The sequence below is a fragment of the Stenella coeruleoalba genome, assembly GCF_951394435.1.
Source record: "Stenella coeruleoalba genome assembly, chromosome: 14".
Lineage (NCBI taxonomy): Eukaryota > Metazoa > Chordata > Mammalia > Artiodactyla > Delphinidae > Stenella > Stenella coeruleoalba.
In genome coordinates, this window is record NC_137160.1 from 45,162,533 (window position 1) to 45,190,532 (window position 28,000).

A 28,000-nucleotide genomic window follows, 5' to 3' on the forward strand; every position below is an offset into this window, starting at 1 on the left:
TCCTCTGAGATCTTTAAACAGTTTGTGAATAGAAAAAAAGGATATAAAATTTTTCTCTGTGGCAGAGATCTTGATAATAAGAGCTGTTGATGTAAAAGAAATTTTCAAATAGAAAAAATTCCAGATTTCATAATACAGTCATTTCAAAAATAGAACACACATTCACAGGCAAACTGTGACTATATTAAAGCCTTTACTTGTGGGAATTTCTTATTTTCACAGAAAGAGAAAGAGACACATTTCTCAGTGTATCATAAGCTGATATTAAAAATAATGTATAATAAACTGGGTCATTCAAATGATATATTCCATTTACTTTCAGTCTCATATGTCCAAACATGAATGTAAAACTTAGAGCGCTATAAGATGTAACTTTTTGATTAATCAGTAGTTTTCTTAAGTCAGAAATTATTTCCATAATAACTTTTCAAGAATTTACTTTTTCAGTCTTCCAAAACAAGTATCCTATTTAATTTGTGGAAGTCAATGATAAACTAAGCTAACACAGACCTGTTGACATCATATATAACAGCAATATATTAAGATAAACTGCCTAGCACTGAGATACATACACTTAGAAAGTAAAATTTATTCTTTCTCTTTTTGATACTTTGCTGGAGAAAAAAAGTAAAGATGCAGCTTAATGTCTTAAAGATAGAAAGTGTCTTAAAATGTAGGTAAAAAGCTCTAAATGACTTTTGAATTGAGTCTTTCTCAATTCAGAGTCACCTATCAATACTGTTTGAGAGTAAAACAAGGACAAAGTATGGGGTTTGTTTTTAAACTAAACGTGTTGAATTTAAGGGACCTTATTAAATTTCTATTTAAATTCTCTCCTCAGTTTTTTGTGTAAACATTTATTTTGCTTTTACAATGCGCTGATATAAGTAGTTATTTTTTTAAATGCACTCACTTGTTAGAATAGAAATTGCGACAGAGTAAAAGGGCATTTCTTTTTAATTATTTCACGGAGAATTATGAACTTTCCATGAGTTTAAGGTCTGTTCTAAGTTTTGTGAGGTGATATACCTCGCTTGCTTTGCTTATTTGGAACCATCCTCATTAAAACATATGGACACAAGAGAGAGGAAACTTGCTATAGAGGAAACTTGTTTTCTACTACCCTCCCTGCAAAAAGAAAATGGCCAATACCTCCTGCTGTGTAGAACAGAGCTTGCTGAATTCTAACTGGCAATCCACAAAAGAGCTTTCAGTAAACAGGAGCTTAACATTTAACTGCCAACATAAGAAATTTAGAGTAAATTGAATTTTCTGTGGCCTCCCAGGTCTAGCAATGGAAATCAACAAGCTGAAGAAGCCACACTTAGCTGTTGCTAAGTTACAGTGAATACCCATTGTAATGCTGGTGGATGTACATTAATTCCAAGTACTGTCATTATGCACTGTGGTAATACAAAGAAGAACAAATAGATTTTAAATGATTTTTTAATCTCATTAAATTAAACAGAAGCAGTATTCCTCTTTCACCATTTTCCCTTTTGTCTTCAGGCTTTTTTTTGTTTTTTCAAATTATTATTGTTGCTAAAACTTAATAGTAAGAGAAGGAAGGAAAATGCAGCTTTACAGGTGGAAATATAGCATACATTTTGTTTCTGCCTATGAGATAACAGAATAGTAAGCAGTTCCAAGAAAGAAATAATATGTGCGTAGGTTGCAGGAAGGGGACCCCTTCCAGGGCCCGAGAGTGGGCTCTTGTCTAACACTCAGAAATGAATTGTCCGAGGAGACACACGTGCTGACAAAGCAAGAGACTTTATTGGAAAGGGGCACCCGGGCAGAGAGCAGCAGGGTAAGGGAACCCAGGAGAACTGCTCTGACATGTGGCTCGCAGTCTCAGGTTTTATGGTGATGGGGTTAGTTTCTGGGTTGTCTCTGGTCAATCATTCTGACCCAGGGCCCTTCCTGGTGGCACGCATCACTCAGCCTAGATGGAATCAAGCGAGAAGGATTCTGGGAGGTTGGTAAGACATATGGGCTGGAGTCTCCTCTCTCCTTTTGACCTTTCCTGAAATCTGGTTGGTAGTAGCTTGTTAGTTCCACGTTCCTTACCAGGACCTCCTGTTGTAAGATAACTCATGCAAGTGGTTACTATGGTGCCTGGCCAGGGCAGGTGGTTTCGATCAGTGGTTGCCCTGACACTTATATACAATGTAAGTGTAGAACATATCTTCAGTATTTTCTTGCTGCTCAGCAATAACACAGTGCTCTTACTGAAGCTTACTTAGAATACAGTTTAGTCTGAGACAGAACTTTACAATTTCTACCTGAAAACCAATAATGGTGGCTCATCTAAACTGAGTTCCCAAACTGAGAACAGAGATTTGTTTGTACATCATTTGGGAGTAGATATTTCTTACAAATTCTATTCACTCTAAGGCCCAAATTGCTATCATAAATGCCACATCTTCCTAAGAATCCTAAAAGGACGTATCACTCATATCTTTAAAAAGACAATGAACTATTTTAAAAATGAATTAATCATTGTGTATGAATTATACTCTATCTGTATTTTATTGAACAATTTTCTTAAGTCCTTTCTATTAATGTTATAGTAAGTACATATATCCTTTACAACGACTAACATAATGAAGCTATATAAATACCACAAGTATAAGTAAAAGTAATATATAAATAGACCTGATATTAACCCATAATCTCCACTCATTGGGACGCATATCCTTTTCCTCTTTTTCATTTGCTAATCCGCCCCTGCTGTCCTTGCCATTCCATTCTCCACAGCATTTCATATCTCTCCACATTGCATCTTAACCGTGCTTTCTTACAGTCGTTCATTTAATCAATAAATATTTGAATGCCTGTCAGGTGCCAGGTCTGTTATAGACACTAAAAAAAATGATAGCAAGTAGTATCAGATTTGGTAACAGCTTATCACTTAAATACAAATATTAAATACTGTTATTACACAAATACATATATATAAGTGTACCCATAATAAATGCTATGGAGTAGAGTGGCAGGGTTCAGTGAAACCACATACCAGAGAAGTTTGAGCCAGTCAGGGAGGTCAGAAGAAAGCTGACCTAAAGAATTAAGAAATGAGATGAGAGCTGTAGGAGGAGTTGGCATTCAACCAGGCAAAATGAGTACTAGAAGTAGAGATTTCCAATCAAAAGCATGCGAATATATGAAATAATCAAGGATACCAAACAGTACAGCATGTGAATGAAAAACTTATGTGAAATGACTGCCTTGAGCAACGTTTTAAGGAAACTGGTATTTATCCTAATAGCTTTGGAAAGTTTTTGAAGTGGCACTAAGCTGTGGTAGGTAATAGAGTTTGAAAAGTGAGAAAAGAATTAATAGGGACACACCATGTAGGAAGGTAGTGCCTTAATTTAGTTTAGAAAGGAAGATGGTGAGAACAAGATCCAGACAAGTAGATAGACTTGGAAGCATTTAAAAATTAATATTAAATAAAAATGATGCATAGGATATGGAATGTGGGAGATGGATGTGTTAAGGATTACTCCTAGGGGATGCCTTTCACAGGGATAAGGAGTGAATTTAGTGTCCAATACATTAAGTTTGGAGCACCTTTGAAAAAATCCAAGATGAAATGTTATTTAACAAGTTCAAGGCCGCTGGTGGCAGTGTATGAGTCAACCAAATGCTGGTGGAAATTGAAGCAGTATAGATACCATTCATTGGAGGGAGAATATAGAATGAGAAAAGAAGAGAATCCAGGAATAAACTTTGAGTAATTCCAACATTTAATGACCAGGTAAAGGGAACATTTCCAAAAGAAAGGCTAAAGAGTGACCATAGATGTCAGAGGAAATTCAAGAAAGTGATGTGTATGGGAGAGAATATTTCAAGGAGAGAGACTTCAAAAGTGTCGAATGTTACTAAGAGACGAAATACAATGAGATCTAGAACGTTCTTATCAAATTGAGAGACAAGGAGATAGGTCATTACTGATCCTAATGAAAACTGGAAGTAAGGGCAGATTGGAGTGGGTTGAAAGGTGAATGAAAATGTAAAAAATGGGGAAAGGAAACATAGAAAACCCTTTTTATGATTTTCCTTTAGTTTTTCTAATTGCTCAAAATTAATTCTTTAATGTAGTTCTGAGAATCTATTTAGTTCTTATCACATAATGAAAAAATATGCATACCATTCTGTAACACATGGGTGCTACATGGTATCTTCTCAAAACATATTAGTACTACAGAATGGCAATTGCTGCTCTACTTGGGGATATTTCGTAGTCTTACTACCACTGAACAAAAGAACAACAGTCAGACTTGGAATTAACCCGATGGCTCTTGTTCAGTTTCTTAGAATTTTTATTTTTTGTTTAATCATTTTTTTATTTGCTTTATTCTTACTTCTGTTTCTCTACAACACTCCAAGTTTAAAGACTGTATATTTTCCACTTGACTTGTGATTTTGACTATGCTCAGATTTCATGTGTTTTACACTAAGTTGACTGTTTCTTAGATGCAGAGGGGAAATTAAATCAAGAATTTATTTTCCAATCATTCCTATTTCCCCCACATTAGTATTTTCCACCTTGCACCACTAAGTGGAGAACACAATGGAGAATATGGGGTGTTTATAGTCAGAGGAGTACACATTTTTTAAAGTATTCACTTTTATTGAATAAAAGTTTTTTGAAAAAATAAAATAACTTATTTTATTGAAAACAAAAACACTTCACGACATGAGAGGATGAAGCAAGTTGATAAGACATCTGTTCTTCTCTAGCAGTCCTTAATTTTACCCTCAAAGTTCCTAAGCATTTTAAGGAAAGGTTGAAGAAAGTCTTATTTTTATACTTCTGCCCTCCCTTTAGACCTCTGAGGGCTGCTCAGTGGCAGCGTTTGGTGAGGTAGCATATAAATGGGTCATATGCCTCTTTGGAAATAAAGTGGCCTGGATTGAGTAGGAGAGCCAGAGGGAAGATGGGTGAAGGCAGATGCCAGGAGGTGAATCAGAGGTTGGAGTTAGTCGGCAATGTTTTACCCTATCTAGAGAGAACCTCATGATGAAAGCTGTAGTAAGAACCAGATGTTACCTATTTGCTGTAACAGCATTAGTGGTCTCTCAGGCCAGGGTAAGGAAGGGCCTCTGGACAGGTTCACAGCAACTATGTACTGTGTAAATGTCAGTGCCAAATTTGAAAGAACTAAAGTGGCTGGTGAGAACAGGGTTAAGGCGCAAAGGTTAGAGTACACCAATTCACAAAGCTCTAACCCCATGTATGCGTATATATATAAAACATACATAGACTTATTTGCATACACTTGTGCACGCACGCACACACACACACACACACACACACACACACACACACTTGAACAACCACTCTTTCATTAATATTTCCTGGTGCGGAGAGACAAAGGGCAAATACTAGGGTGATTTGGTTAAAATAATGCCCAGTATTTAAAAGAGCATTATTTGAACCTATCTTTTTGTAAAAAAAAATTTTTTTAAGCTCAGGTTCTATGAACTATACATACAGTATTTCATTGAAAGTCATCTCTACCTCTAGATGCTTCCACATGCTCTTGAAATAATCTAAAATATAGAATATAGGGGAAAACACCTGGATGCACAAGTGTTTGTACAATATTCAATATTACTTAAGCTATTAATGTACCAATAAATAATTTATTTGAAAGAAGATTAAAAGCTTTATTATGCTACCACAGAAATATAGTCAATCTTCCTTATCTAAAGTAAAAATTGGATTAAAATTATTTAATACTCAACAGATTCCTGTGACAAAGTTAACTTTAAGTCTGACAAAATAAGTGCCCTTCAGATTCTTCCTAAACAATGAGCATCACTTTTTTTTTCCAAGAAAGCTGAGATCATTTTGCTGAGATAGGCAATGCCTCTCAAGGAGTCAGGCTTAGTGTAATGTAGCCTTAGGAACTGAGAACTCCAAGGTTTCAGCTGCCCATAAGTATATTTTTGTGTTCATCTGCCATGATCTCACCCTTTCTTTGTGCCTAGCATGACATTCTAGTACAAATATAAGGCTGTCTCCAGAAGGGCATGAAAAGATGAAGGGAAAACCCAGTCTCTCCAACCTACCGTTATCTACAGATAGAGCTAATGAATGAGTTTGCCAGATTTCCTAATTGGCTTGGAAGCACAAGAAAAAAATTTTAAGCTTAGGTTCTATGGAGGAGGTACCCAGGTAGGAAAGGAATAGCAACCACTTTCTCCTTTACAGCTGTGCTTGGAGTACTCCGTGGGTCTTCACTCCCTGTTCATACTTACTCTTATTTGAATAAGCTTAATACAGATGAAGAAATACAGCAAAAAGTAACAAAGAGTAATAAGCCAAACATAGTGCATTTTTTGAAAGAAGTAAATAAAACACAGTGAAGTGAGGAATTAGATCAGATATTAGGTCCTGAAAGTACAATTATTTTTGGAAAAAATTAATCAATATTAAACATCAGAATGGAAAATATAGAAAGCCACCCATCCCAGACATCTCTACTTGCTTATTTGGTGCTTTGCCAAATTGTGCCTTGGAGGAAAAATAGCATTTATTTTCTCAATGTACTAATTCAATTAAGAGTAAACTGTTGGGGCTTCCCTGGTGGTGCAGTGGTTGAGAGTCCGCCTGCCGTTGCAGGGGACACGGGTTCGTGCCCTGGTCCGCGAAGATCCCACATGCCGCGAAGCGGCTGGGCTTGTGAGCCATGGCTGCTGAGCCTGCGCGTCCGGAGCCTGTGCTCCGCAACGGGAGAGGCCACAACGGTGAGAGGCGCGCGTACCGCAAAAAAAAAAAAAAAAAAAGAATAAACTGTTGTATTTTTCATATGCTTTCTGGTGAATTTTGAAAATTCAAAAAGGTCATGTGGACATTTAAAAAAGAGATAAATCATTTATTTCATGTGTAGTCTTTCCATATTTGACATAATTGTATCCCAAAACTGAATTCTGGAAAATATTGGAATTAGTCAAGGGAAAATTGTTTTCTTTTTTTGGTAGAAATTTCCACATAACTTAGTAGTAGAAGAGCATTTTGTTTGAACTGTTAACTATAATAGCTGCCGCCAAGAAAGAACAGGGTTTCAGGCAAGAGTAATCATTCCTGACAGCTCAACTCCCCATAAATTTAAGCGTATGCTGTCAGATTAAAATAAATGTTTTTAATCATCAACCTTTGTCTGGGTGATACTGTCTTCAGCAGGTGGTTCAGGATCAGATTTTCCAAGGAACACAGAAACAATGCATAATTGTTATGTCATTAACTACTATGCCTGTCAGAATTTCTATCCCGTCATTTATGGCTTTTAAATTCAGCTTCATGATTAATTTTTCCATTCCATCTCAAATGTATGGCCAGAAAGCTCTAAGGTCTGTTTGGTATAATTAGCAGCAGTGCCCACTTGTTCTAGAAGAGACTATTTATTAAGCATTTTCATTCCTTATTGAAGATGACATCATTTATCTCCTTCCCAAATACATACATACAAGTACACACACACCCTTTTTTCCCCTTAATATTCACCCTCTATTATTTTGCTTTAGAATTTCATAAGTGGAGAGAAACAGATCCAAGAATTGTATGTGTTACATACAGTTTTTGCTCTAATAGAATCCTGGAATATTCCATTATAAACGCTATTTTTTCCTTAGGGAATTGACACATAAAATTTCCTTAAGTGTTCTGAGAGTCATGCAGGTGAGAAGAATGCCGGGTCACAAGCAACAACAGCCTTAAAAATCTTTCTCAATCATTCTTGTTGACAAACATTCATCAGCTTTGTGTTGCACAACAAATCATAACACTGCATTATTTATGTTTCTAACAAGGATTTCCATTTCAACTCTCTAATGGGCGAAAGTCCAATTCTACACGCAACAGCCCAATGCAGACTGGAATTCTAGGAAATAATAAGAGATGCCAGGATATCAGCTAATCTAACACATTTTATTTCTTTAACCTCCTTCAGAATGTCAAGCTTGACTTGCCATTTCCATAAAATTTAACTCCAGAAATTATACATTATCCATTTTCAGCTTGTTTTTATATATTTCTATTACCACTGTAATTACAATATTTATAAATAAATATTTACTTTGGTGCTTCCATCATACTGTCATCTTCATTGTAATATCAGTGCTATTTAAAAATATTGTGTACTATGACTTATAATATAGTATAGACATAGGCTCCTTCATTTGTGAGTGGTGATTAGGACAGCAATTTTAAAAATATTTAAATAGATCTGATAATTTCAGAGAATAAGTCCATGATTTTCATGTTCCTACAGCTTGTAATTGACCAGAGTTGATTCATCATTGTCCCTTCAAATTTTTCAAATTAAAGATGTAAAATGTTTTACATATAAAGTTATTCCCTTTATCATCCTACTTTCTAACTTCCCTCCTCCTCACAAGAGGCTGTTATCATAAATTGGTGTGTATCCCCCAGTGTGTGTGTGTGGTGTGTGTGTGTGTGTGTGTGTGTGTGTGTGTGTGTGTGTGTGTGTGTGTGTGTGTGTGTATCTCCACATTGTTTGAAGAACGTTTTCTTTTCTTGTCATAAATGACTTAAGTGACATATTACAACTTTTGTTTTCACTCAGCATTGTGTTTTAGACCTAGCCATGATGATAAATACAGTTCAAATTCATTGATCTAGATCATTCATTGTAATTGTATGCAGCTCCTCCATAAGCAATTACCACAATAGAAGTTGGAGTTGTTTCTGATTTTTCTTTATGATAAATAATATTGCAATAAATTTGTGTCCTTATGCATATGCACATAAGTTTCTCTAAAGTAAATAACTGCAGATGAAATCTCATAAGTTACATGCATTTTCATATTTATTAAATATTGTGAAACTGAAGGAAAGGGAATTTAACTTGGCTAAGCTGTGAGAAAGTTACATGCTCTTCATATGCAGTGTTTTTGCTGACTCATAATATCAAAACATCTATGGATCAGGATTTAAAAGATTTTTATGTCAACAGCATAAGATTTAATAGTTACAATTTAACCAGTAGTAAATTACAGTAAATACCATGGCATTGTTTTCCAAGCTCAAATCTTTATAAATGTGAAGCAAAAGTGAATAATATTTTCATAACTTTTAAACTGCTATAACAATAGTCTTTTCCTAGTAATTGCTTGCTGTAACCAAAATCTTATATTTTTATGCCATAATTATTTCTAAAATCATATATATATATTTTTAATTGAAAGGAACCATAGAAACCAACAAGTTATTTTAGCAATAAAATAAAATTCAGGCCAAATAAATTTTCAATATTTTTTGGATACCTTCCTTTTCCATATTCCTCAGAATGAGTATAAATGTATTCACAAGAGGAAAAAATAGTGCCTAGATACTCACAGCCATATTTTTATATACTACCTACTATCAATTTCCATTTATTTTTATATACATTCTACTACTTCCAGTATTTGGAATACTCCCCAAATATAAGATTATATTTTTATTTTGTTTTGAAGATTAGATAATAATTTATATTTTGAAAGTATGATGTTGCAGATGATAAAATGATTTACTTGTGTACTCATGTATTTAAATGTAGATTTCCTGCAATGAGCTTCAGATATACACTTGATTAAGACTAATCAGACAGTTAAAATACTATATCTTTGGATCCTGATCCTATCATTTTTTGCTTTACTCAGATGGTATAGATTACAAACTCAGATAATATTTTCTCCTAATTTCTCCCTTTCATTTTTATGAATATCACTCTCACTAATTAAGAAATATGAAATACTTTTGTACCACTGCACTACCCCATTATAATTATCCTCAACATCATTTGCATGATTAGGTTGTTGACTCTATTTGATCTGTGCCCTCTCTCCTTTAATTTGGGATGCTGCAGGTTATATTGTATATATGTAAATCAAAATCTACACTAGTTTGTTTTCCAGATAGGTTTCATTTGTGTTCTTTACAGCAATGCTCATCACTTTACCGTTATATCCTGATAGTCACTTCCAATATATACTGACTCCATTACAGTAGTGGATTCCTAAAATCTCTGGGAGAAATCATTTACTTCCTCATTGCAGTAGCTGGCCATGCAACCCTAGTGAAATCAATCTGTGTGCTGTAAATAAATTGTTAATAAACACACTCATTTATTGGCATCGGCCATACGAACAGATAAAATCCCCGGCCAATTTTTCTTCCGTCCTAGGAATCGGGTAATTGATTTGCAGTCAGATACACTATCCTGATATCCTACCTACGTTATCCTTGGGAATGCTTCCTAAACTACACAGGTGTCACCGCATCGTAGAAAAACCCCACAGCAATCGGAAAGTCTCTCGTCTGTGCAAAGTAGAGGGGAAAGCTGCAAGACCCCAAATCTTTCTCCTCCTTCCTAAAAGATGTAGAATTTGCTGCCAATAAAACAGGCCTCTTAAAAAAGAAAGAAAAAGCTACGTGTGCAAGCAGCATACATAAATAGGGGCTAGGGAAAAGTCCCTCCCTCCCTCTCTCCCATAGCTCCCCCCTTCTCTCTCCTTCTCCCCTTGCCCCCCCCCTTCCTTTGCTTCTAATTGCACCTGTAATAGGATGAAAAATCACATTCACCGGAACACCGGGGCAATTGCCCCTGAGAGTGGTGCCAGCCCGCAGTCTAGAGCACTGACTTTGAGAAGGGGCAGGAACATGATCAGAAAGTGCAGCCAAGGGAAGAGCTTGGTAGTGAGTAGACTGTATACAGAGAGAGAAGGACGGAGGAAGAAATATTTAACATGCAATGTAAAGTTTTTAGTGGAAAGTGTGATGAACTTCTATATAAATGTGCTAGTTATTTGCAGTATGTTCTAAAAACATTGTCTCTGTGATATTGTAACATTGTCTCTATGATATTGTAACATTCTAGGCTTCCTTTGCAGATAGCCTGGCACAGAGTCAACTCTGTGTGTGTTTCTGTGTATGTGCTTGGATATGTGTGTGAATATTCCATGTGATCCCCAAAAGAATAGCTCTTCTTGGGTTTAATATGTGTGTGTGTATTGTTATATGTTAGCCCAAGATTAATTTCTTATTCAAATCTGTGGTACCTTTACATATTAAATATAATGGTAATCTCTTAGTGTCTGAAAGGGGTGTTGAAATCTCCCACTGTACACTTTGATATAGTTCTGGCTTCTCTTCTAAGTTCTAGAATTTTTGCTTTTTTAATTCTGGGCTATACATTTAGAGACATACACAAAAGACCATGATTTATTTTTCCTTTTATCAATGTGTAATGCTTCTCTTTATCTCTTGTGATGTTTATATCTTAACTTCACTTTTAGACCTAAAGTGTTTTTTTGTACAGGTTTTAGTGTCTTTCAATTTAAGCATATTATTTGCTTGTTTAAATAGGATTTCCTTAGCTAAATAGTATTAGATTATATATTTGTATCCAACATGAGGAGGTCTCTCCCTCTCTTTCTCTCCCTCTCTCTATCTCTGCCTGTCTCTCTCTGGCTGAGTTTTACTTATAACTTTTCTTATATTTCCATTACATAAGAAATTCTGCCATCTTATTTTGTGCTTACTGTTGTATCTTTTCCTACTTTCCACTATATAAATCAAATTTTTTATGCAGAATTAAAAAATGTATTATTAAAATCTACCCTTAATGTATCTACCATTTGCTTAATTGTATCTACCAATTAAGATACAGTTAATTAATACAATTAATCTACCAATTAATTTCTCAATATCTATATGCTTCACTGAAACACTGCAAGAACTTTAGCACATTCTCGATTTTGCTGGGTTCCCAAAACCAACTTGCACCGGTGGGATAGTTAAATCTAGATTAAGGATACATTTATTTAGCTTGCAGATTTAGATGATAGTTTATCAAGCTATAAAATTACTTGTGCAAAGTTCCTTTTCTCTATCAATTTGAAAATATTAATAGTCACCTTGCATCTAGGAAACTGTTGAAAACTCTGAGAACAAACAATATTCTTCCTTCATAGGTAGTTGCATTTTTTTAAGTTTTTAGAATGTATCCTTCTTTTTAATCTTCTTAAATTTCCCTATAATACTTTTATAATGTATTTTTTCTTTTTATTTTTTTCTAATATCATTTTGAGACTCTAAATAAATTTTAGTTGAGACCCGGTATCTCTCTTTAATTCAAGGAAATAATTAATTCTTTAAATATTTTCCCTTGTTTATTACTTTTTTTCTCCTTTGAGACTCCCATTATAAATATATTGATGTCTGCTTTTTTTTCTCTGCATTTTTTACCTCTTATCTCACTCTAAAATATCTGTTTTTTTTAGATATTTTCCAAGAGAGTGCTGGAGTTGATCTTCCTCTTCAGTAAATTGAGGTACAACCATTATATACTTTGACTATGCACATACATACATATGTGTTTACATAACACATACTATATGCCATTGATTTCAGTATGCACATATTTTCATTCAGTTCTTTAAAACGGAGATATATCTAACAATTGATGATATCTCAAATATCCTACTGTCAGGTAGCTGTCAGTAGTTGCTACTGCCTATGCATGCATGAACTAGGTTAAAGCCATTCATATGATTGTGAGTTTTTCCTTTGTACTGTTAACACTGCACATTTATAGTTTAATTTCTTTGTAAACTTCAAAACTATTAAACCGTAATTTGACCTTAAAATGAAAATTTACTGTATACACAACAAGGCATAGGAAGAATGACATCAGGGTCAGGTTGATGGTAGTGAATTAGATATTTGTCTTTGAAGGAATGTGCACAATTTCATAGTGCTTGCAACACAATAACCAAGTACTTTATGAGACCTAAGAAAAGAAGATGGCTTCCAGTAAATGAAGCTATGCTACATGTTGTAACTGATATGTATACAAAAAGCTTGTAAAAAAACATGTTTTACTAAGGTTCTCCAAAGAAACTTAACCAATTGGATATATATATAAAGAAAGAGAAAGAGATTTATTTTAAAGGATTGGCTTGTACAATTTTGGAGATTGCAAGTTTACAGGGAAGGCTGGTAGGATGGAAATTCCAGCAAGTGTTCATGTTGCTGTTTGAGCTGGAAGGCTGGAAACTCAGGTAGAACTTTTATGTTGAAATCTGGAGGCAGAAATCCTACGTCTTCACGGGACCTTGGTCTTTTCTCTTAAAGCTTTCGAATGATTGGATGAGGCTCCACATTAGAGAGACCAATCTGCTTTACTCTAAGTCTACTGATTTAACCCTTAGTCACATCTAGAAAATAAATACCTTTAGAGCAATATCTGGGCTGGTATTTGATCAATCAGCTGGGTATTACAGTCTAGCCAAGTTGACACATTAACCATCACACAGGCCAAGTAAGGTAAATGAAGGGAGAATAAATTGCCAAATCCCTAAGAATTCATCAAAGAAATTTCAAAGTAATGAGAAGTTGGTGTGGTCACACATTCGGGACTAAGTGTTGAAGATCATTTTTAAAGAAACTTTCTGCTGACTTTGAACAAAAGCTATTTAATTTCCAGTGATATATTTCAGTAGAGGGAAAAAAAGTAACTGTGTTTAGTAAAATTTTTTAAATTGCTGATGAAATCTTGGTGTTCTTACATATGGCCTTGAGACAGCACTGTGCATGGTAAAGATTCTCAGATCAATACATGACCATGGGTTATGGGCAATTTATATCTAAATATGTCTAAAAGAGATTTATCCGTGAGTATATAATAAAAACTCTAAAAAACAAGTGTTATAGATCAATACATAGCATTATTTTTCTTATGGAAAAAATACTGGAGCATTCTGTAGTTAAAGATGACTTGTTTCTTTAACTTCTTGTTTCATCCTCCTATTTCCAATATAAGCATTTAATTCTAAGAACTTTTATTTTAAATTTCTGTTGTGTCTAGTCCATCAATTTGTCTTCTTCTTCCATAAAAGGTTTAGTTTTCTTTCTGAGATTTATCAGCCACATAAGTATTTGTACCCGAAAGGAGAAATAGAAAATCTATATCTTAACTTGTACTCCTTCAGGGAAGGGACTTAGAGCGTTCCTTAGAGGGGGAAGGAGAGAGGGAAGTGGAGAGCATGTCTCAGAGCAGAGAGCCTTTTAGGTTGCAAACTGAGCTCAATCACTCCCTGCCTCCCTGATACCTGACAAGGCAAAATTACCCTGCAGAAAACCTCCCAGAAACTCCTCCTAAAAACTGGTCTTTTATATAGTTCCCCTACTGATTGGGACTTGAGGGGAGGTTGGCTTGACACAACGTAAGCTCATATTCAGCTATTGTACACCATGACAACTATACCAACTGGGAAAATGTTTGAAATAACTGCTGTTTCGAGACCCCATTTTCACCTTTTGTTTTTAAAACATACATTTATTTATTTATTTATATTATTTTTTTTGGCCATACCTCACCACATGCAGGATCTTAGTTCCCCAACCAGGGATTGAACCCGTGCCCCCTGCAGTGGAAGTGTGGAGTCTTAAACCCTGGCCCACTAGGGAAGTCCCCCATTTGCACCTTTCACTCAGAAACCTCTCTACTATCCAGTAAGAGATATTGGCTGGCACAGACAGAATCTCCATGAGCACCATTCCACGATGCCACTTGTATCAGTCAGGAATATGGTGTAGCACACTTCTTCAGGGGTTACCACTACAGCCACTGTTTGTTCTGACAGATCAGTGACTATGCCTTAACAATTATTAAATATTTTGACTATGTAACTGGAGGAAATACTCAGGGCTGTGCATCTACCTGTGCTTGTTATTGTAGGGTCCTCATCCCAGCCAGGCTACAACACTACCCCCCCAAATTACCAACTTGCTTGAAGTAGTCATGGCAAGGGATGGTTTTACAGAGAGATATGCTGCACCATAACATGGGGAGTCTTTTATGTGTTGTTAAGAAACTTGAATTTGATCATTCAGGTCAGAGATTTCAAAAATGTTCTCTATACAGCACTGTAAGATGACGATAGTAAATCTTAAAAGGGGGCTCTCTAACCATAAATGTTTAGCAAATTCTCAGGCCAGAGAAAACAAATTTAAACAGGTATTCTTACTGCCAGACTTCTCAAAGTTGTTATAAACTAATATGTATTGTGACCATCCAAAAAAGAGATATAATATTGAGCATTTTACAAACACGTTTGTTTCTACACACATAGGCGCTCTTTAATGAGTACCAGTGAACAACTTTCAGAGCTTTAAATTTCTAGAACTTTAGTATGGTGTGACTAGGGGAGACCATACTGATATAGACAATGAGGAATCATGAAGGAAGGGATTTCAATTATAAATATATTGCGTTGATGGTGTTTTGGAGAGTACAAATGAGGTAGAGGGGTAAGAGGAATGGGATTTTTATTGTGGAAGTCTAAAGTGGTATGAGGGACAAAACTAGCTTTGCAGCAAAAGGGATGAAGAGAGAACGTATCTGTTCATTCTACATGGTGCTATTTTTAGTACTTTGCTATTTCTTGGGCTTTCTGCCCCTTCCTGAAATGCCCTTTATTTCCTTTTTTCCTCATCAGCTAAGATTCAACATTAAAAACTAAATCTTATCAAAGTTCTTCCAGGAAACATTTCCTAACTCATCCCTGGTACAAGAGTTGCCTCCACATTGTTTTTTTTTTCTGAAATATCTAATCCGCATTTCTATCCTCATACTTTTCATATTGGATTGTAATTATCTTTCTATTTTCTATCATTTACACTAGATATTGTGTTTCTGAGGAATAGAAACTCTCTTATTAGTCTTATCCACAACAACTTATACAGTGGCTGGACAAAATAATCACTAAATAAATAATTGTTAATGAATGAGATAATTATTATATGTTTAAATTGTGTCAACAAGATAAGAGTACATTACCTACCAGTTTATTTCTATTTCCAATATGAACATTTTTTTCATTGAATTAAATAATTTACCAACTGTAAATCCCAATTCTAGGCCTGTTGGTTAGCTCTGATTAGGATTTGTGACATAGTAGTAGAGACATACAAGGAAAGAGCCAACTCTAACTCAAGAGCAAATCTATATGTATCATAATGGGAGTAAAAATCCAATTGTTATGAATTCAATGCAGAGGAAGTTCATCATTTTCACTTGCTTCAGAGAAGTGATTTTTGAGTTGAGATCTACAAAACAAGTAAGTTATCAGGAAATGATGTGCCCAGTGGAAGCAATGCATGAACAAAATTATGGAAACATGACAATGTGTGATATGCTTGAGCAGCTCAGTATGTCTGAGGCATAGAATCCATAGAGAAAGCAGTGAATCAGAGGCTGCAAAATCTAGTCAGATAGGCTCCCAGGCAATCTGAATCCTCTTCTTAGGAGATGATCGCTGTTGTTACACTCATGGGGTAGAATATGCCAGTTCAAAACAGTTTCTGGCTTTCTTTCTCACTGTAAAAACAATTCACATAGAAGACAGATTTTAAAAAGGCACTATGGTTGCAGGAACATTTTATGTAATAACTGTAATTTTATAAATACATAAAATATATAATTTATATACATATGCAAGTATTTCCAAAAAGAGAAAGAGAATAAGAAAAAGGGGGAAAAATGAACAAAACTAGGGTAATGTATCATCAAAGAGAAGACCAGTACTTCAACGAAAACTTCTTCTGAATTAAAATACTTGCTCTCCTAAGGGGATCAGCTTGAAGGAGGTTTGTAGAAAGAAATTCTCATTACCAAAAATGACATGTCCAGAGATTTCAGAGAGATTAAGCTTGAACAGGGAGTGCAAGGAGCGGTGGGCTTGATATTGAAGAGTTGAGCATCTAAGAACTAAAACAGAATTTCCCCTTTTTGAAAATCAGATTTAAAAAACGAAGAATAAAAAAGAGAAAAAGAAAAGAGCTTACACTGTTGAAATATTGAGTGGCTTAGCTGTAGACAAGAAAGGAATAAAGGACATGAGCTAATTTCTAGCCAAGGATTTAGGACTTAATGCTTGAAATTAGATTTCAGTGATCTTTTGGATCTAATTTGCACCTGCAGTAGGGGAAATAGATGTGGGTTATTTGGAGTTCTGTATTCTTCATAGAGTTAATACATAGAAGATGTCCCAAGGATCAGGGTAAGGAGATAAGAATTAAAGTCATTGGCCAGTTGGCCAATACTATTTGTAATGGAGCCAGGAAGCAGGACTGAACAGGGGCCAATGCCAGGGATCTGATAGTAACTCCTCCAGAAAATTTTGTTGCTATTGTCCCCTCCCAGGTATTGCTGTACCATAATGATGTCTAGAAAGCTAGGGATGTTGTAGAGAAGAAACTGAGGGAAAACTGCATAATAAAGGGACTTAGTGACTCTGTGTCAAGTTTTATAGGGTAAATTTGAGAACTTAAGTGATTATGTGAATAATTTCAAGCAAATAAAAATGCCCTCCCTTTACTTGCTTAGATTTTAGTAAGAAAGATTTAGGAAGTAATCAAAGATCCATTTCACCTTACCTCTTTAGACAATGTACATTGGCAACATTCAATATTTTTAAAGAAGTTTAAGAATTAATATTTATATGTAAGTATTAAATTGTTATAATTACATTCTTTGTATATAGACTTAATATATAAATTTAATAATTATACATTTATATTATCTTTTATATATCTTCTTGTAGAAGAACCAGGTTTTTTGAAATAAACTAATGACCATCAATATGACATATATTTAACATATTTATAAGTGCTTTTGACTGTTTTGTTCTCAAGCAACCATAGTTAATTCTCTTTGGCATGTCTTCAGTTATATCTCCCAGAAAAAAAACTTTAAAACATTAGCAACTACATTAAACAAATACACATTATGGCTGGACTAATTTGAGAGCATTTGGGGAGTTACAGGAAGACATGCCTGAAGGTGAAAGTTGCTAATTGCTCTAATTGGTTATCAGGTGATATCTTGTATATGTTGTGATGGTCTCATAGGAGATTTAACTGTGTTTCAACAATCCTGATCCCTTCCAGGCCTCAACAAACGGTTACAAGGACAAAATGGAACCCATCACCAATGAAAAAACAGCAAATTTTTAAAAATTAATATTCATTAAATCGTATGAAGTGAAATATATATAAATGTCTGTATCTCCAAAACCCAAATACAAAATTTAACATTTTATGAGGGAAAATTCAGAGTTCACTTACATGTTAGACTCATAAAAATTGCATATGTAACCACACACACTATGACATATACATAAGGAAGATGCCTGAGAAATATAAAACTGAACAGTTTCTGTTTTCATTAAAAATTTATTAAACAGACATTATCCAAGGGTCTTGATGGGAAGATTTATGCTTCCTACTGCAACTTACCATGACAGGATCTGTGTTAGCCTTTGTTCCCTGTTCTCTAATTTTCTCTCATTGCCATATAATTTTACTGTGTATGTTTTACACCACATATGCCTCCACCTTGCCCTTTAGACACTATTTTGATTTGTGTTCTGCTTGACTGGATCTGCATCATCAGATACCTCCTTTTCAGGTAGTCAGTGGAGATGTTGGTTTTATTGCCCATAACAGATAAAAGTTATCTCCACTCTTTAAAGCTTATCTGTGACTCTGAGACACTACAAGTTCAACAGCACTCAATGACAGAAGGCTCTAGCACCAATAAGTAGATGAGACAATGAGATTGTAACCATTTGTTTAAAGGATTTAGGACCTCTTTATAGCCATAGCAAGCCACTAGGAGTACTTTATTGTCTTCCTTTAGAAGGACAGATAAGTCAAAAGGTAACCTGAAGGTGTGTTTATAAGTAGATAAGACTGGGAAATCATTAAACAAAGGTTTCTGGGAGTTATGAAATCAAGGGTGGTTTGGGAAATTGTTCATTAAAACCAAAGGAAACAATTTACATTAGCTTACAACTTTTTTATCATTGAAACCAATTAACTTTAGCGTATTTCAAAAACTCTCTGTAAAACAACATACACTATAGGCAGTATTTTCTGCCACATATAATTTTGTAAATGATGATGCATATTACTGTTATGTTCTTATGTGGCATGATATGGGGGAAATATAGTAATTTTGAACCATGATAGGGGAAATTCATCCCACAAAACATAGGAGATAAATAAATGTGATGGTGAAATTGAGGTCCGGAGCTAAACCATCAGCTATAGTTCTCAGTAGTTTAATATATATAGAAAACTACAAAAAACCAACAACAACAACAAAAAACTACAACTCAAAAGTTTCACATTGAAAAAAATTCATTGCCTTCCTTTTGAGTTAGGGAGAAAGGTTGGCTTTATGATTGCAAATGTGTATCAATATTTACTTACTATATGCCAGGTTCTTTGATTACCAGTTTATGTTGGCCATCTGATTTAATCCTCATAATTGTTTATGAGTTGGGAACATTTACTGTTATCATGCACGTTTTATGGATGAAGTAATTCAGGTTTAAGTAGTTTACCCAAATTAATATTGTTTGAGTCTGGCAGATTAGGAGTTTGAATACAGAGTGCTCTGAAAATTGAAGAAAACCTCTGTAGGGACACAGCTGATCATACGAAGTAGACAAACTTAAAGCAAACTGTAATTGGTTCAGCAGAAATGAATTTTACAGGAGCCTTGAGCATATTTCCTATAAATTTAACTTTGCTAACATTGGGAAAATGAAGAAATAAAATTTTATAATAACTCATGATATTATCAAAATAATATCAACTGTAAGATCCATGGGGATATTATGACATCTATAGAGAATGGTTGACATCAAATAGAAAAAATACAATAAATTTTTCTTAAAGGGTTAAAAAAGGAAAATAATGTATTTAGTAGACCTTTATGGCTTGAATAACCACACATTCCACAGCAGTGGCAGAATTATCGATGCACTAGGGCAAACATAGTTGCATCATATTCAAACAAAGCGCGCGCGCACACACGCACAACAAAAAAAACCCTGCTTATTGTGTACACAGAGAAGCCCACAACAAATAAGAAATAATTACTCCTCCTATCAGGAAAGAAACTCTGAATCTCAAATTAAGAATTTTGATTGGAAAAGGCTATGGAATTTTAAGAGCTCAGTCTCAGCCATAGCTGAAATATAGCTACTGTTTTAACTAAGTGTTAAAAAAATTTTTGCATCCTTGAGGAAAATATAATAATAATAAACAACATTGTTCCCACATATAGTATATACGTATATACACATATATACATATATATATCCAAAGGAAAATATAATAATAATACACATTGTTCCCACATATAGCATATATATGTATATATTTCCAAACACTCAGATTAATATCTTTCATTATCAGTAATTGTTTTATAACAGGTACACTGCATTTCTGTCAATATTTCTTCATTATATGCCTTAGGCAGCCATATTATTTCCTTAGCCTGGGCCTCTAAGAACCTCTCAAAACAGAGCTCCACTTTCTATCGATTAATGAGAATTGATATATAAGATTTAACTCACCTATCTGCTCAGGTTTAGATATATTATTTTGAAAAGCTGTTAGTAACGTTCCTAGATTAGTGCAAACATTTGTGTTCTTAAATAGTACAAATATATTTAATAGGACATCTATCATATTCATAGTTTTAATTGAGCTGTTGTTTAAAGATTACTCAGTAAAACACACTACTAACTTTATGCTTAATGCAGAAAATAAAGGCCAGAAATTATCTCATTGGCTCCATTTCCCTTCTAAGTGGTTAAGTAAGTTATGGTGCACTTGTAAAGAAAGATGCCAGGAAAAGACTGGAAAATGAACCCATGTTCATATAAATCATGGAGGTTCACAAATTCTCACAAAGAAATGCTTCAACAGTTTTAATTCTTTCTTTTAGTAGTTTGTTCATGTAAGTCTACTGTAAAAATATGCTTATGCAACAAGTTTTGCTGTATTAGAATAAAGATTGGTCAAGTTGTAAAAAAATATAAAATTCTGTTAAATATTAATTCTTAACTGTTTTCTTCAAGATACCTTAAAATTGAGATAAATTTTTATTGCTGAGTTAGAATTCCTTCAATTTTAATAAGCTTAGAAGTAATCTTTCATGCTTAAAATATAGTAGTATTCTCATCTTTGGATAGTTTGATTTCTTGTATATCCTGCAGGTGTTTTTATGATGAAGTTCTCATCGCAGATCTTATCATAACTACTAATGAAAGTAGCCAGGAAGGCAATTTACATAATTTTGAGTTGTAATTTTATTGTATTATGTAGTTTTTTCTTTATATTATTTTGAAATATAGAATTAACCTAACATTTTTATCATATATCATTTTATAGAATTGAATAACTAATCAATGGATGAAGGTAGTCAAAATGTACAAATGTCCAGTTATAAGGTAATAGTGACATAATGTACATGATTAATATAATTAACACTGCTCTATGTTATAGTTGTCATGACAAGGAAAATTTTTTTTTCCTTTTTCTTTTATTTTGTATCTATATGAGATAATGGAGGTTCCCTAAACTTACTGTGGTAATCATTTCATGATGTATGAAGGTCAAATCATTAATGCTGTACAGCTTAAACATATATAGCACTGTTAGTCAATTATATCTCAATGAAATTGGAAGAAAAAATTGAATAATCAATTTTATGACTGGAAGAGACAAATAAATAATTTTCAAACATTTTCATGAATCATCTAGGGTTGTTTAGAATCTTTTAGGGAACATTGGGCAGAGGAAATGAGGAGGGTGAGAGTGGAAAAGAAATTTAAATGGGGAGGGGAAGTCCCCATCACTCTTCATCAGAACAGTTCTGTATATGTGTGTAAATGTTTATGTGCACATATGCATGTGCGTGTGTGTATAGGATTCCTAAGGATTTTAATTGAAGTAAGTACTCTGCTGAAAGAAAATGTTTGAAATCCTCCAATTATGTATCTGAAGTCTCATGATCTCTTTTATCAATTAAGTTACCTGAGATTAATTGCCCTGAGACTCAGTTTCCTAATCATATAATGGAAGTAAGCCAAATTTTCTCTAATGTTCATTATACATGAAAGATTTATAAGCCATCGTTTACACAGAAGCACCTCATCTCCAAATACACACAAATAATTGTGAGAATAAAATGTTCTCTCCATATATTTTAAGATTCTATATTTACAATATCAATGATTAATGAAATGAGAAACAAAGTATATTTTTGGCAAGCCTATATTTTCATTGATTAAATTTCCAGATTGCTTCAACCTTCATTCATTCATTTGTTAAATAATTGAACAACTATTTCTTGAAGATATTTGTATTGATTTCCAGTATAGGGAATGTAAAGTTTTTATGTGAGTCACATATTACTTGTGAAACAATATGAACTATTCATATTTTCTCCATCATAAACACACTCTTTTATAATAAAAAATTGAACTTTAAAAAGTATTACTTTTGTGAAAACAAGTCTCAGCTAACAGTGAAGAAAAATATACTTGTCATATAACAAGGAACTAAAGAGGTGCCTATTGATTTCATAAGCATGACCTCACCTCTCAGTTCAGCCTTCAACTGAATAACAGAAATTTAGAAATGCCTCAATATCACATAGACTGCAAGCAGTGGATTTAGGATCCAAATCAACCTTTCTAACTCCATATCTCATCCACCTTCCACTCTTCAGCTCTGCCTGCGACTGTGACAGGGGAAATCAGTCAAACCTTCCGTACTTTATCCAGATATGGAAAAGTGTTTCACTGCGTACTATGGCATTAGAAAAAGACAGTCTGGCAACTTCTAATTGTCTTTTATTATGTTAATAAATGAAATGGATGAAAACATTTCAGAAAAATTAATATTAACAGGACATCAGAAGAATTTTTATTTCTTGAGAGAGAACAATGGTATACTAGAGGAAAGACTCCTATTGTAGGAAATATAAAAAATAATAATTTTGATGATAGTATTAATAGTCATTTCTATCTAAAAATACTCTGATTATAGTCCCTCTAGTCAGAGCAAATGAGACTCACTCTTAGATATTCAAGTTAAGCAACAAGTGGAAACTTTTCCTGAAAGATTTATGAAACCATTATTCTCTCTCTTCCCAATAATATGCCACAGTGGACTGACAGTTCATGCAGAACTGCATAAAAGGCAATTAATTAATCCAGTAGAACACTACATAGAGGCAATTTGTCTGACATGTAGCATTTGATTTTTCAATAGTTGCTTATCTACCCAGGGAACATACCAAGTTCATCCTTTAGAAATGAGATAGGGCAATAAGCCAGTTTTGTGTCCTGAGACTCAGGGGTACCATTTAGTTCAAGATCTTATAAGTATGGCATTAGAGGCATAGCTAAAGAATAGGCTGTAAAATTTATTCTCTTGAATAAAACAGACTTTGAATTATTGTATTAAACAAATCATATCATTCAATATGTGGTCATTTATGCATCTGCAACTAGCCCATGAGAGTTTAGATAAATAGATAATAATAATCATGATAGATAGATAGAGATAGATAGATAAAGGTAGATAGAGAGGTGTGCTGTCCTCTCCCCACAGCTATCAAAATCAGTCTTGATTCTGCTATTATCCCCACCTGTGATGTAACCCTTATAGCACTCAATTTATATTATGTTGTTAGGATTAATTGTAGAATACTTAGAACAGTACTTTATTTTTAGTAAGTGTTTGATAAATTTAGCTATTACTATTGGTGCTGTTATCGTGATGATGGTTTTTAATAGAAAGATCAGACTAGCAACCCTCTGCTTGGATCAGCGCATATCTCACTCCAAACCACAATCATAGTATAAAATAATGGGCTGATTTTCCCTTCCTACATTGCCACCCTTGTCAGTGAACCCTTTGTGTCTTTCTTATCTGTGTAACCTCAAGCCCCACCCAGCATGGTGCCTGGTACAGAATACATACTCAGTAGGTATTTGTAATGTGACTGTTGTACAAATGAATAAACACTTTATATTGTGTTATTTAGGAATTTTTTTTTGAATGTCTGAGTGAGGTATGAAAAACTTCCTAAACTGAGTGCTAATTAAAAGATTGTTTTAAATAAGCAAAGTTCTTTCCCTGTTTTGTTTTTTATTTGTTTGTTTCTTTCACTCCTTTTCTATCCTTCAGTAATTCAGCAAATAGAATATAACCAACCCCCTCTTCTAATCAGTCATGTTGTCATCAGGATCCTTATGAACTTCCTGATATGCTAATAATGATATGTGACATTACTGTTTTCATTCATTTATTCAGTTAGCATTTGAGCACCAATTGGAGGACAGGCATTGAACAGGCATAGTCTGTAGCAAGACTGTTTGATCAAAGTACAATGAAAGAAAAAAGGATAGAAAGACTGAGTGAAATTAATTGCAAATGATATATTCAACAAAGGACTAGTATCCAGAATTAATGTTTTTCGAGCCCTCAAAACCTAACACTAAAAAACAAATTATCCAACTAGAAAGTGGGCAGAACCCATACACACTTACACTGAGTAGGATATACAGACATCAAATAAGCACATGAATTAATGTTGAACATCATCAGCCGTTTCAGAAATGCAAACTAAAACTGCAGTGATGGATCACTACCCACTAATCCTCATTCTAAAGTAAAAAATAGTGATAATACCAAATGCTGGAGAAGATGCAGAGAAATATCACTCATATATTACTGGCGGGATGTAAAAGGGTACAACTACTCTGGAAAATAGTTTGTTAGTTCCTTTCAAAACTAGAAATCCCAGCAATTGCACTCTGAATTGATGACTTATTTTCAGGCAGAATCTAGTACACCAATATTCATAACAAGGTTATTATTTTTTTTATTACTGTGGTAAGAACACATGATATGAGATCCACCCTCCCCACAGATTTTGAATTGCACAACACCCTGTTATTGTCTATAGGCACAGTGTTGTACAACAGATCTCTAGAACATCTTGCATAACTGAAATTTTATAGCTGTTGCTTAGCATCTCTCCATTTCTCCCTCCCCATCCCCTGATAATCACTATTGTATTCTTTGAGTCTACAAATTGAATTGTTTTAGATTTCTCATATAAGTGACCTCATGCAATATTTGTCCTTCTGTGGCTGGTTTATTTCACTTCGTTTAATGGCCTCCATGTTCATCCATGTTGTCATATATGGCAGGATTTCCTTCTTTTTAAAAACTGATTAATATTCCATTGTATATAAATACCACATTTTAAAAATCCATTCATCTGTTTATAGATATTTAGGGTGTTTCCACATCTTGGCTATTGTGAATAGTGCTGCAGTTAACATGGGAGTGCTAATATCTCTTTGAGATCCCTATTTCAATTAATTTGGATAACTGCCTAGAGGTGAAATTGTGCGATTATATGGTAGTTTTACCTTTAATATTTTGAAGAATCTCTATGCTGTTTTCCATCCTGGCTGCACTATTTTGCATTTACCCCAGCAATGCACAAGGCTTTCAATTTTTCTACATCCTCACCAACACTTATAGTCTTTTTTATTTTGATAATAGCTGTCCTAACAGATATGAGGTAATATCTCATAGTGGTTTTGATTTTTATTTTCAAGATGATTAGTGATGTTGAGCATCTTTTCATATACCTATTGACCAGTTGTATGTCTTCTCTGGAGAAATGTCTATTCAGGTCATTTGCCCATTTTTTAATTGAGTTTATTTTATTGCTATTGAGTTATAGCAATACAATATTGAGTTCCTTATATATTTTGTAAATTAACATCTTATTAGACGTATGGTTTGCTAGAATTTTTCCATTCTGTAGGTTGCCTTTATACTCTATTGATTGTTTGCTATGCAGAAGCATTTTAGTTTGTTATAGTCCCATTGTCTGGTTAGCTTTTGTTGCCTGTGCCTTTGGTCTCATATCCATAAGATTATTGTCAAGACCAATGTAATGAAGATTTTCCTCTATGTTTTCTCCCAGAAGTTTTACAGTTTCAACCTTAGGTTTAAGAATTTAATCAGTGTTGAGTTAATTTTTGTGCACAATTTAAGATAGGGGTTCAACTTCATTCTTCTACCTGTGGTTATCCAGTTTTCCCAACATTTGTGGAAGAGACTTTCATTTCCCTGCATATATTCTTGGCACCCTTGTTGAAAACCAGCTGACCTTATATGCATGACTTTATTTTGGGTATCTCTATTCTGTTCCATTGGTTTACATGTCTGTTTTATTCTGGTATAATTCTGTTTAAATTATTGTAGTTTATGATATATATTGACCTCAGGAAGTGTGATGCCTCTAGCTTTGTTCTTTTGTTTCAAGATTGTTTTTACTGTTGTAGGTCTTTTGGAGTTCCAAATAAATTTTAGAATTGTCCTTTCTGTTTCTGTGGAAAATACCTTTGGGATTTTTATAGGGATTAGAATTGTCTTCTTTGAGAAAGCACCCAGCTTTAGTGACATAAACCACTGCAATGATCCAAGCCAATCTTGAGTTTACACTAAGAGAGACTCATACAGTATTTGTCTTTCTCTGTCTGGCTTATTTCACTTAGCATAATGTCCTCAGGGTCCATCCATGTTTTCTCAAATAGCAGGATTTCCTTCTTTTTATGGCTGAATAAAAAGACACACACAAGCACACACAGACACGTGTGTCTGTGTGTGTGTGTAAAGTGAGGGAGAGAAAGAGAGAAGTTAAAAACAAAAACAGAGAGAGAGAGAGAGAGAGAAATGATTTAAAGCATATAAATACAAAAAAAACCCCAAAAAACAAAAACAAAAAACAACACAAAAGGAAGTTAGCAAGATGGGAAAAGAGGGACAAATAACCACAAGAAGAAAAGGAAATGATTAACAAAATGGTAGTAAATCCTTCCCTAGTAATACTTTAAATGTATCCCTTTTGTTTGCTAATCTAATTAGACCCATTTTGTACTGTTTTACTCTGTCTTCCATGTCTGTTAACCTTTCTTCCCTGTTTTCAATTTCTTTGTCTTTTTTTGTAGCATTCTGTTTATATTTTATTCTTTGAGTTCACTAATTCTCTTATTAATAATAGCTAATCTGCTAATAAGCCCATCTACCAGGTTTTCGGTTTTTAATTATTTCTAAAAATTCTATTTGGTTATTTTTAAAATCTCTTAATTGAAAATATCTGTATCTTTTCATTTCTATGATTTTTCCATCCCGAATTAACCTTAAATATTATTTTTACCTACTTTTTATATTATATCTAATCACTACTCTAAAATTCCTTAATATTTTAATTCTGTTATTTGTCTCTGCTGAAACTTGCCTATATTGACTTGTGAAGGACTTCAGGCTTATGTTCTTTTGAAATTCATCTGTGTGAAGTCTGTTAGACCCGACTTGAACACATATTCCTCCAGAAGGAAGTTGCTTCTATAAATTTTGGACCTGTCAAGCTATTTTTCAGCTTTGGATTTTTCTGGACCATGCATGTATGCAACTTCATATTACAAACCTGTTTGAAGTTAAGTTTGTATTTATTAATTCTTAAGATAAACTTTTTCCTCATGCAAGGCCTACACTAAGATAAGTTTCAAACATTTAAGGGTTACAGTTTTATATGGCAGTTTAATTCTCTCTATTTTAAGAAGGTGCATGCCTTACTCTCTACCCTTTCTGTGGTCACTGAAACTAAGAATATAGGTCATGTAGCTGTTAAGCACTACAAAAGAAGCACAGCATCACTTGTGAAATAATTCTACCACTCCCCTGATTTCCACCTTTATGTTTCTATTTGATTTCTGGGGATTTCCACATGTGTATGGGTGTGTATGTATGTGTGTATATGAGAAAGAGAGAGGGAGAAAGCAAGAGAGCAAGTACTATGTGTTTTGAAGGATATTTGTTATCTAGTATCTAGTGCTTCTGAGTATTGTTAAAGTGAGAGGATTTTTCAGAAGATCTTGTTTGTCCTCATCTCACATCTCCAATTTCAATATAGAGCCAGGTCCTATAGTAGTGTTTGGAGTCTCCTGCCTTGTGCTTACATTGAAGATATCTAAACGACAGATAAGAAACTAGTTAATGGTGTTATTTAATACACATTTGTAA

The 28,000-nt window shown here is 34.1% G+C and overlaps 1 long non-coding RNA gene across 1 annotated transcript in view; it reads left to right on the forward strand.

The window, feature by feature from the left end:
* Positions 1-28,000, forward strand: part of LOC307197061 — a 430,181-nt gene that overhangs the window by 335,446 nt on the left and 66,735 nt on the right. Inside the window, exon 4 of the long non-coding RNA XR_013831316.1 lies at positions 12,301-12,350. This is a non-coding gene — a long non-coding RNA (uncharacterized lncRNA). The remainder of the gene's footprint in view (positions 1-12,300; positions 12,351-28,000) is intronic.